General features: G+C 47.5%; 1 long non-coding RNA gene across 1 annotated transcript in view; it reads left to right on the top strand.

Annotated features, from left to right (window-relative positions):
• The first annotated feature begins 800 nt into the window (after window positions 1-800).
• Window positions 801-9,132, top strand: part of LOC126045464 (uncharacterized) — a 46,918-nt gene continuing 38,586 nt past the window's right edge. The window contains exon 1 of the long non-coding RNA XR_007508096.1: window positions 801-1,424. This is a non-coding gene — a long non-coding RNA (uncharacterized LOC126045464). The remainder of the gene's footprint in view (window positions 1,425-9,132) is intronic.

Raw genomic sequence — 9,132 nt, 5'->3', positions numbered from 1 at the left:
TAATATGAGTGTGTATGATTGCAGGTAAAAATTATCGTGCAGAATTCAAGAGATGTTTTCCCAGCTAAGAAAAATGGTGTCCTCTACTTCAGCTCTAATTTCACCATCAAAAAAAAAAAAAAAGTAAAGATGTTGAGTGGCACAGTGCACATAACTCTCCCTACAATAAATATCTTGTAAAACCAGGCTCCATTTGGGTACTAATCTATTTTAATTTTTGTATGCAGTACTATGCAGGCCCTAGACTTCTTTACTTTCTTTGGATACAGTGAACATCAGCTAATACTCATATTTACAAGCAGTATACACATATGTGTTTAGATGCCTGTATATACTGTTATAGCACAATTTTTCTTGAAGTTAGATTATAGCATAGTGCAGGTAATTAAACAGCGATCTCTATACAAATTAAAAGGGTTGGTACATACCTTTAATATGGAAGTACAATTACAGTAATTTTATGTGCATACCGGCTGCATAAAAGCACGCATACAGTTCTGAAAACTTGGGCCTGTGTTTCCTATGCGTTAGTGCTGTTTGCGCATGCAAATGTGAGGCTTACTCACACAGAGAGGCCTTTGAAGCTCTACCGCTGCAGAATTGCTATGTAAATTTGCCAGCACTCCAAGACTCAGTATATTTTCAAATGGTTTTGGGAAACACTGCTTGAAAATTAAGGATCTTCTTCCCATTTCCTGTTAAGCATTGCCAGATCTGAGCAATACACAGCTGAACGGATGCATTTCCTTTTCTGCTTCCTAGATTGTGCTGGAGTTTCACTGGAATGCCGCAGCGCTCCAAGCTACGGCAGTTACAGACTGAAACAAGCTACTTGTTCAATTTATTACTACCTCGCTCACTATTCATTATAACTTAACCATTGTGGAGACTCAAGGTGAGCTGATTATATGAACATACTTCCACGTACTTCTGCGAACATCCGAGACTGGCGATCCGGTGCCCGTAGAATGTGCAGTATTGGAAGGTGCCTTAACCCATTCACTTTGTGTTTGAGCGTATTTTGGATTTAACTGTTCCTCACCCTGCTTTCCTTGTGATAATGCGAATGCTTGCGAACACACAGTATTTTTTCTCATCACGATCAGGCTCTGAGCCAGAACTGATGTCAAGGATCAGTGTAACGAGCGCAGCAGGTTTCTGTAAAAGGGATTGCCTGAACGATGGCGCGCATGCGGCATCAGCAGGGACATTAGAAGTATTAAGACACTGTTTTGTTTTTGAATGTCTGAGCTCAAAATCAGCTGGGAAAGCAACGCGATTCCAAGCGACCGCTTACAATGTAGGTCAGTCGAATGCAAAAGTGAAAGCACAAGTACCATCAGATTCCCACGTCTGGAGGGGGAGGGGACGCCAGCCTGCAAGTGCAAAAAGCCCCAGAACCCATGTGTGACTCGTGTTTTCCGGTGAGTAAGGAGGGCTGCCATCCTGCGTGGATGGGCACCGCGCCAGTCGCCGGTGCGGCTGCGGGAGTGCAGCCGGAGGGGCCGCACGCACGGCCGGGAGAGACGACCTGCGCCTCTGGGCGCGTACACGTACTCCTCCATTCCGCCGGCTCTGCCACGTCGAGATTCGGGCGCAGCACCGCCGCACCACATGCATGTCCGCGCCGGCGAGCCCACCGCCTGCGGGGTGCCTCCTAGAGGAGGGCCGGAGCGAGCGCCCCCCCCCCCCCCCCGCAGCCGCTCTGCCCTTGCCGCCGCCGGCCGACGGGCACAGGCTCCGCTCCGCTCCTTCTCCCGGGAGCGGGAGGAGGGCAGCCCGCACCCCCTCCGCTTTCCCCTCCGCGGCCCCCCCCGGCCTGGCCGGCTGGCGGGGAGGGAGGGCTGGGGTCCGGCTGCGGGTGGGTGCAAAGGCGGCGTGTTTTCTGGCAGCAGGGCCGAGCCCCAAGGCGTCGCGTTGCAGGGAGTTCGTTGCTTTTCGTGCTGCTCTAATTAGGTGATGCAGCTCCAGTTACCAACAGACTTAATTGCAGTAACAGTAAGCGGCCTCACCACTCACCGTCATGTGTTTCTGGTTACAAGAAGCCGAGTGGAGCTGGGCCGAGGGAAATCCCCGAAAAAGGCCAGCGCGGGGCTCTGCGCGCCGCCGCCGGGGCAGGCAGGGCCGCCGCGGGCGGAGGCGGGCAGGGCGGCTCGGCAGCGCCGCCACCGCGCCCAGCGCCGGGCCCGCCGAGCCCTCGGCTGCTGCCACCGCGGGCCGGGCCGCGCCGGGCCGGGCCGCGCCGCGCCGCGCCGGGCGAGCGAGCGAGCCGCAGCCGGCCGAGGGGGGCTGCTGGCGGCCCGGGCTCCGGCACCCACCGGCTGCGGCGGCCGAGCGGCGACAGGAGAGGGTGCTGCCGCGCCGGCCTGGCCCGGCTCCGCGGGGGAGGGACGGCTGCGGGTCGAAACCGAAATGGAGGGGTCCGGGGCCGCGGTGTCCAGATGCGGGGGGGGGGGGAGGGGGGGCGGATCACGCTGAGCCCGGCCGGGCCGGGCAGGAGGAGCCCGAGCCCGGGACCGGGACCCGGACCCGGACCCGGACCGGAGCAGCAGAAGCTGCTCCAGGGCACGACTGAATGGCCCGAACGGTTGTCAACAAGTTCGTCGCGACCGCACTGCGCTTGCTTGGCCCACGCAGACGTGGCAGGCCTCGCTGGTTCGAGAGGTTTAAAGTTGCCTATGAAAATGATTTGGGAAACAAGTTATGTTGTTGGGTTTTTTTCTCCCTCTGGCTGAGTAAAAATGATTTGTTTATACGGAGTCATTAATTTGGATTAAGTCTATGTATGAATTTTAAATGGATCGCTGTTCCTCAGTGGCGTGGATACTCTTCCAGGGTATAAGTGTTGTCATGCAAATTAATTTTACTTACTTCCAAAGTGGATTCCAAATTAGCATCCACACAGAATTAATTAGGAGTAGCTCTTGCCTCTACAAAAAAAAAAAAAAAGTCTCGAATCCCACAGTTCTTTGGGGGTCACAGAATACTGCTGCAAGGTGGGACTAAGGTACTTGTAATGTACCACTTACCTTGTAGTCATTGTTTTCAAAAAGTCAGAACGCACTGAGCATAAAGGCGTTCTTCATATTAAACCAGAGAGATGGAGCGCCCTATTTTAAACAGCTTCTAGATGGCATAATGCATTATTAAAAATTCCTAAGGGGCTATTAAAAATAAGTATTTCTAAGGGTAGGGAGACGTGAATATGTTACTGTGGGGTAAGGTAAGGTGTGAACTTGCTGCGTGTCATCTATGCTGTGGTTTGCCTTGTGTGCTTATTTTTACCCTGTAGTAAACATGAAGCTACCCGGTATGAAAGAGGAAGTAGCTCTCTAACTTGAGACATCTTGGTAAGCACTGCAGCAAAACAGTAATATTTTTATTTCTCCTTAATGTCTTGAGGATGTTTCTACTACTCACACATACATCTAATGCACGAGTGCTGTCAAATTCTGCCCACAGTAGTATCACATGGCAATGTGTTCCTCCATTTGACCAAAAAGAGCTGTCAAAGCAGGTGATGAATGCAGAGCTCAAACTTCAGTGCTGAGAGAGGCCAGCCTGTGAGTAATGGTCTGTCACTGGCCTCAGATCATGAGCTGTTTGCATAATTTCAGCTCAGGACAAACCCAAGCTAAAGATGACAGATGATGCCGTATAAGATTTCCCAGTTGCTCCAGTTGGCTCATTCCAGCCTGATCCAGATCAGCTGGGCCTCAAGGTCATTAGTGCTCTAGAGCCATTTATTGGCAAGGGTGACAGAGTTTGTGACCTCCTTCCCACTGTTCTGAAGGATGACAAAAGGGAAGGTAAACAAATAAGGAGTTATCTGCTACTCATGGCCTACTCTGAAGCTTCAGCAGTAGGGAGGAGAAGGGATGAGTCCGTGGTAAGTAACACAGGCTAGTGCTGTTCCTTCACAGAAGCCACTGCCCAGCTGATGTCCCTGGTGTGCATGTGATTGCTGTATGCACAGACGAGAGTAGGATGATACTCTCCTCAGGATTTAGCCACTTACTAAATTTGTGGTTTGGTGAGCAGAATAGTATGTTGTGTTTTTTAATGGCCTCAGAAAGTGACTAAAATTAGAAATTGGGCTGGATGCGATTTCCAACTTTTTTGGACCAACTCTCGTGGCTGGCATTTCCGCCTTATCCTTCCTCCTTGCCCTGCAAGTTAGCTACTTCGTACTCGCGTTGAGGGGCTCAAAAGAAAGGCAGTGGTGTCATTGTACCTGAGCACTACTTGACCTCCTATGAGTGTATAGGAGGAACACATGTATGGGACTAAAGTGTACTTGGACACACAGGACTAGTCTTCAGCTAGCTAGCTCATGTTGTGCCTACCAGTAATAGCAGGAGCCTGACTCAGTGACGCGGGAATACTTTGCAGTCCTGTGTTCTCTGTTCTCAGTTCCATTCTGCTAGGCATAGCACTAGCGGTTTTGCCAGACACACCTTGCCTTTTTCCCCCTTCCTTTTATGTATCTGAAGCATTGAGAGGCAGTAGCACTGAGGTGAGCACATATTAGTTCGGTTTAGGATCTCCTAGAGGTAAGCTGTTTTCTTCATCCTTAGGGGAATTCTTCCTGCTCCTGCTCCAGGCAGAACCTTTTTCCTTGGCAGATGGGAGCAGGCTGCAGTACGTCTTCCCTGTCCTTCCCTCTCCCTTCCCTTTGCTTTGAGATTCAAACAAAAACAGACACTGAAGTCACACAGACCCTGATAACCCAATTTTCATCATTAACCCCCCTCCTTATTGGCTGGCCGCCTTCTCTGTATTCCCTTGGTGGCCATGGGAGAATCATGGACATGGGCGAACTGTCTGAGTCTCACAGAGGGTTCTGGTAATGTACCCACCCCTCTTCCCCATAGTCAGGCTTGGACTACTCCTCTTTGCTATATTTTCACTGGAGAAAAAAAAAAGGGAAACCGTTAGGTCAGCAACTCAAAAACTCAGGGAAGGAAAAGGCTTCTCAGAGAAGGCAGGGGCCTCCAGCAAATGAAAAGGAGAAGGAAGAGCAACTCTACACAGCCTGTGAGTTGGTGAATGCTGCCACACATGCGTCTCAGTTTCTTGGTTGAAGCTGTGCATTACAGTGAGTGGGGAAAGTTTAGAGTGAGGAGGGCACCCTGCTGTTTCTTCACACTCTAGTGTTGGTAAGGGTCTGTCCAATAATTTTTCCTTATGCTCACATCCACTTCTTTGGGCACAGCACTGATTGTTAGTACAGCCGTGGCCACCCTCCTTTTATCTCTTTCCCATTCATTCATGCATCTAAATGTGGCAGCACTGGTTTGAGTGTAATCTACTCCCTAATACTCAGGCGTAGGACCTGTTACAGTTCAGCTTGTTTCTTTCTGGATCCTCCATGGCATTATTATCATTCTGGACTTCAGGCAAAGCCTCCTCTGTGACACCTCTCTGAGGAACCTCCTCCTCCCTCCAAGGATGCGTGATGTTCTTGGAACTGAAGACCATCCCATCTCAGTTCTGCAGCGAGTCCCTCTTCAGACTGTCTAACCTGAACACTAAAAAGATACTTGAGGGGAGATATTTCATTCTGCATCCTTAAGTGTCAGTAGGGTTTCATTGTCCATCTGGATTTAATCCCTCCGTTCTTCCCTTAGCTCTCTGCCATCCATTTTGTGTTGAAGGTCCCAGTAAATCCAGAACTGCAGTTCTGCTGACTTCTGTTTAGATGGGCATTTCTATCAGATCCTCTGGACTCTGAGGTTAGGTTCTTTGGAGAAAGGAGAGAATTTCAGTCACTCTTTCCAAATCTCTGAAATTTGTGCTCACGTCAGGACCCAGACAGGAAGCAAGTTTCACATGGATGGGCACTTTGCTGAGTGTAACGTCTTATGTCAGTGACCCCATATTTGGGGGAGCTGCAGTTTGTAAACAAACAGCAGCACTAAAAATAAGTATGTTTTGCCCCCATCTCCATGCTGTTAGTATTTTGTGTGAAAGGATGGCTGAGTGGGTGGACTGAATTTCCCTTGTTCCTTTTTCTTTCCTTTTTTTTTTTTTTTTTTTTTTGTTTAGCTTAAAAATACATTGTTGTCATTTTCACAAGGCATGACCCAGCCCGAGGCCTGTCCACTTCTTTGTTCTGAAGTGGGGCCATAGTTTCCCCCTTTCAGGCAGCCTTGGCTTCAGACATCTTAGCAGATTGAGCGTTTGCTGGTCCAATTTATCTGTGCAGCTGCTTCTTTCCAGCCAGTTGTCCTACTGCAGGAACACCAGTACAAGTCTCCCCCATTCTCCTCCCTGCTGCCTTATTGAAAACCCAGCCTAAGACCCTTGCCAACATATAACTCCGCTCTTACATGGGATGAAACTCTGATACTGCCTTTTTTAACTTGTTTTTCAGGTAGTTCCTACCCTTTGAACACTGACAGTTTTCAGACTGTCATTCAAATAGTTCATCAGGTCTCAACCCCAGCCTCTGAACTTAACAAATTTATGTACCTAACTTTTGTGGACTAGAATAAAACAGAACAGAGCTTTCCAAACTGCCTAAGCTATTCTATCCCAGTGAATTCCTCTAGGAACTCCTACACATGTACAAAACATAGCTTGCAAAGTTGGGGCACAAAAATGTTATACTTCCTCCATGAGTAATTAAGCTTGGATCTCCCTGTGACAAGACTTCTGTGAGTTCCAAAAGCATGCTGGCATGGCTGCATGTCTTAAGGTGGGCCAGGGTTATCAGAGTTAGTGGTAACAGATGGATTTTGCAAAGGATATAAAATCTTCCATTTTCCAATTAGAATGAATCTGTAGGAAGTTGGAAAAGTCCTTCATGTGGAAGATCATGTCTGCCTATGATGAGAATCATGCCAACCTTTAAAGTACAATATTACACTCTGTGATTAACATGTGCTTTTCTGGAAAGAATGAAATGAAGCCCTGTTCTAGCAAATTCCCAGGCTTGGCCTTGCCATCCTCCATCGTCAGCCTCATATCCCACAGGTCACAGTTCTGTGCCACTGTTTGAAAACTTGCTAGATGCATAGGTGGTACAGCACATCCCTTCATGCAATTCTGTTGCAGAATGGCAATTCCCGTGTTCATCTGAGATGGGGGGCCTAGGTTAGAGCATGGAGGCATGAATCACTGCTGTTCTGATGTCCAGTGATAATGCTAGTTTCAGTCCTGCTCGTAGAAACCTTTAACTGTCTAGGCACTAGTTCTTTGGTCTCCTCCCAGAAAAAATGATATTGTTCGTTTGTTCACTCACTGCCTGCTTTGGGAGTAATGCGCAGTAGAAAGAAAAGAAGGTGTTCCGTCAGTCGGAAAATGGAGTTTTTCAGTGAAATAGAAAATAATTCCACAGAAACATGCATATATGTGGAGGACTTCTGAACAACCAGCTAGAACAAAGGAGTGAAACCTGATCAAAGAGAACAAACTCCATCATTTAAGCTGGTTTTGTAATTGTAGTACTTTATCAACAAGTAGATATTGCTGGAAGGGCTGGCTGACTGGGTTGTGCAGATGTGTAACATCTGTGCACATTTGGCCTCTGGAAAGTGTCCTAGTGATGGTTCATTCCAAAAATTTTATTGGTTTTCTAGCTTTTCTCTTGACCGGATAAAGGAAGAATGCTTTTTCCAAGGTCGTTTTTGGTGAAAGTGTTTTCTGGTTCAGATCCAGTAGACCAGGGGAGGCAGACTACAATAGCAGAATTAGAGTTCAGTTCTTCTCATTGAAGTAGACCACCAAAACCTTGGCCACAAGATTATGTCGTTGATGACAGTCTACCTGGGGCACACAGCTGGGAACACTGCTGGTTAACCTAGAACACAGAGGGAGCGGAACTCCAAACCCACTGTTTCAGTGTAACTTTTTTAGAATGTAATGAAGTCAGGAGTCTTGGTCAAGAAATGAATACTGCTCAGAGATGAACATTTTGATACATTCTGAACAGCACTGGTGAAGGTTAGGTCTCCAACCCAATGTGCAGGGCTGGCTATTACAAGTGCACAGGATCAGAATGAGAAGGCAACAGCATCAGTTGCATCCCATTCCAAACCTGCACATAGAAATGGGCAGCAGACCTTGCTAGCTACATTCAGCAAAAAGAAGGGTGTGAAGGTGATGTATCCCCCCATTGTCATGATATTCAAGTGTGACTATGTCCCACCGAAGTGTGACAAGGTCCCATTAGGACAAGCTTTATGTTCAGTAAAGAGAATTTCTCAGCTCTGCTCAGAGACATGAAGCCACCTCATGAGGAGGGGACGATATTTCACTTTTGTTATTGCTGTGAGGATCCGTATTTGTGAGGCACTCTGAGTAAATGATTGTGCCTTCCCTTCAAGTCCCTGATGTAAAAAGAAGAGGCCAGATACCAACTAGAGTAAGAAAACCCTACCTATTTTTTCTCCTTGGCTACATTGTGCTCTCAATATGTTGACCTTCAGAACCCAAGATGTGGTCTATATTTTCCCCAGAGTTTTACCAGTGCAGACCAACTGTATAAAAAATGTATTTGCCCACGTACCTGCAGGGAGGAGAAGGGACAATGCAAAAACTAGTGGCTTTGCCTGCTCACCTTCTTTCTGATGAGTATGTTCTGTGGTTTCTCTATTCCTTTCACGTGCTAAGACAGTGGACAGGTCCCTCTGTTAGTAAAACATGTATAAAAAGGTTTTATTTGTCTGTGCTCACCATCTAGGTTTGGATGGGTATCTTGCATGCAGCCCCAAAAGGATACGGTTCATGATAGGCCTCTTTCTCAGCTCCAAAATTCAGGGAAGCCTGAACTTTTGGAGGGGAGATTTATCACCCAACATGTTCTTCCCCAACAAACTCTGCTTTCTATCTCCCACTAGCAGTAAGTGGAATGATCTTTTATGAAATACAAACTTTATGGGTAACTTGGTTATTGACTGTTCAAGATGAAATTTTTTCAGAATGTTCCTCTATGAGCTCGGCGTGGGGAGAAAATAGGAACATACAGACAGGCTTAATGAATGATTTAATGTAAGTAACTGTGTTTTAAACTTACACGCTTAACTTGCACTTCAGACAGCTGTAAGTGCTTTATAAAAGGTGATATTCCCCCATTTTGTGGAAAGAGAAACTGAGGCACAGTTCAGCTCAGTTATTTGTCCAGTATCA

Source organism: Accipiter gentilis, chromosome 14, assembly GCF_929443795.1.
Source record: "Accipiter gentilis chromosome 14, bAccGen1.1, whole genome shotgun sequence".
Taxonomy (NCBI): Eukaryota; Metazoa; Chordata; class Aves; order Accipitriformes; family Accipitridae; genus Astur; species Astur gentilis.
Note: the sequence above shows the minus strand (reverse complement) of the source record. Positions and strands in the feature narration are given on the sequence as shown.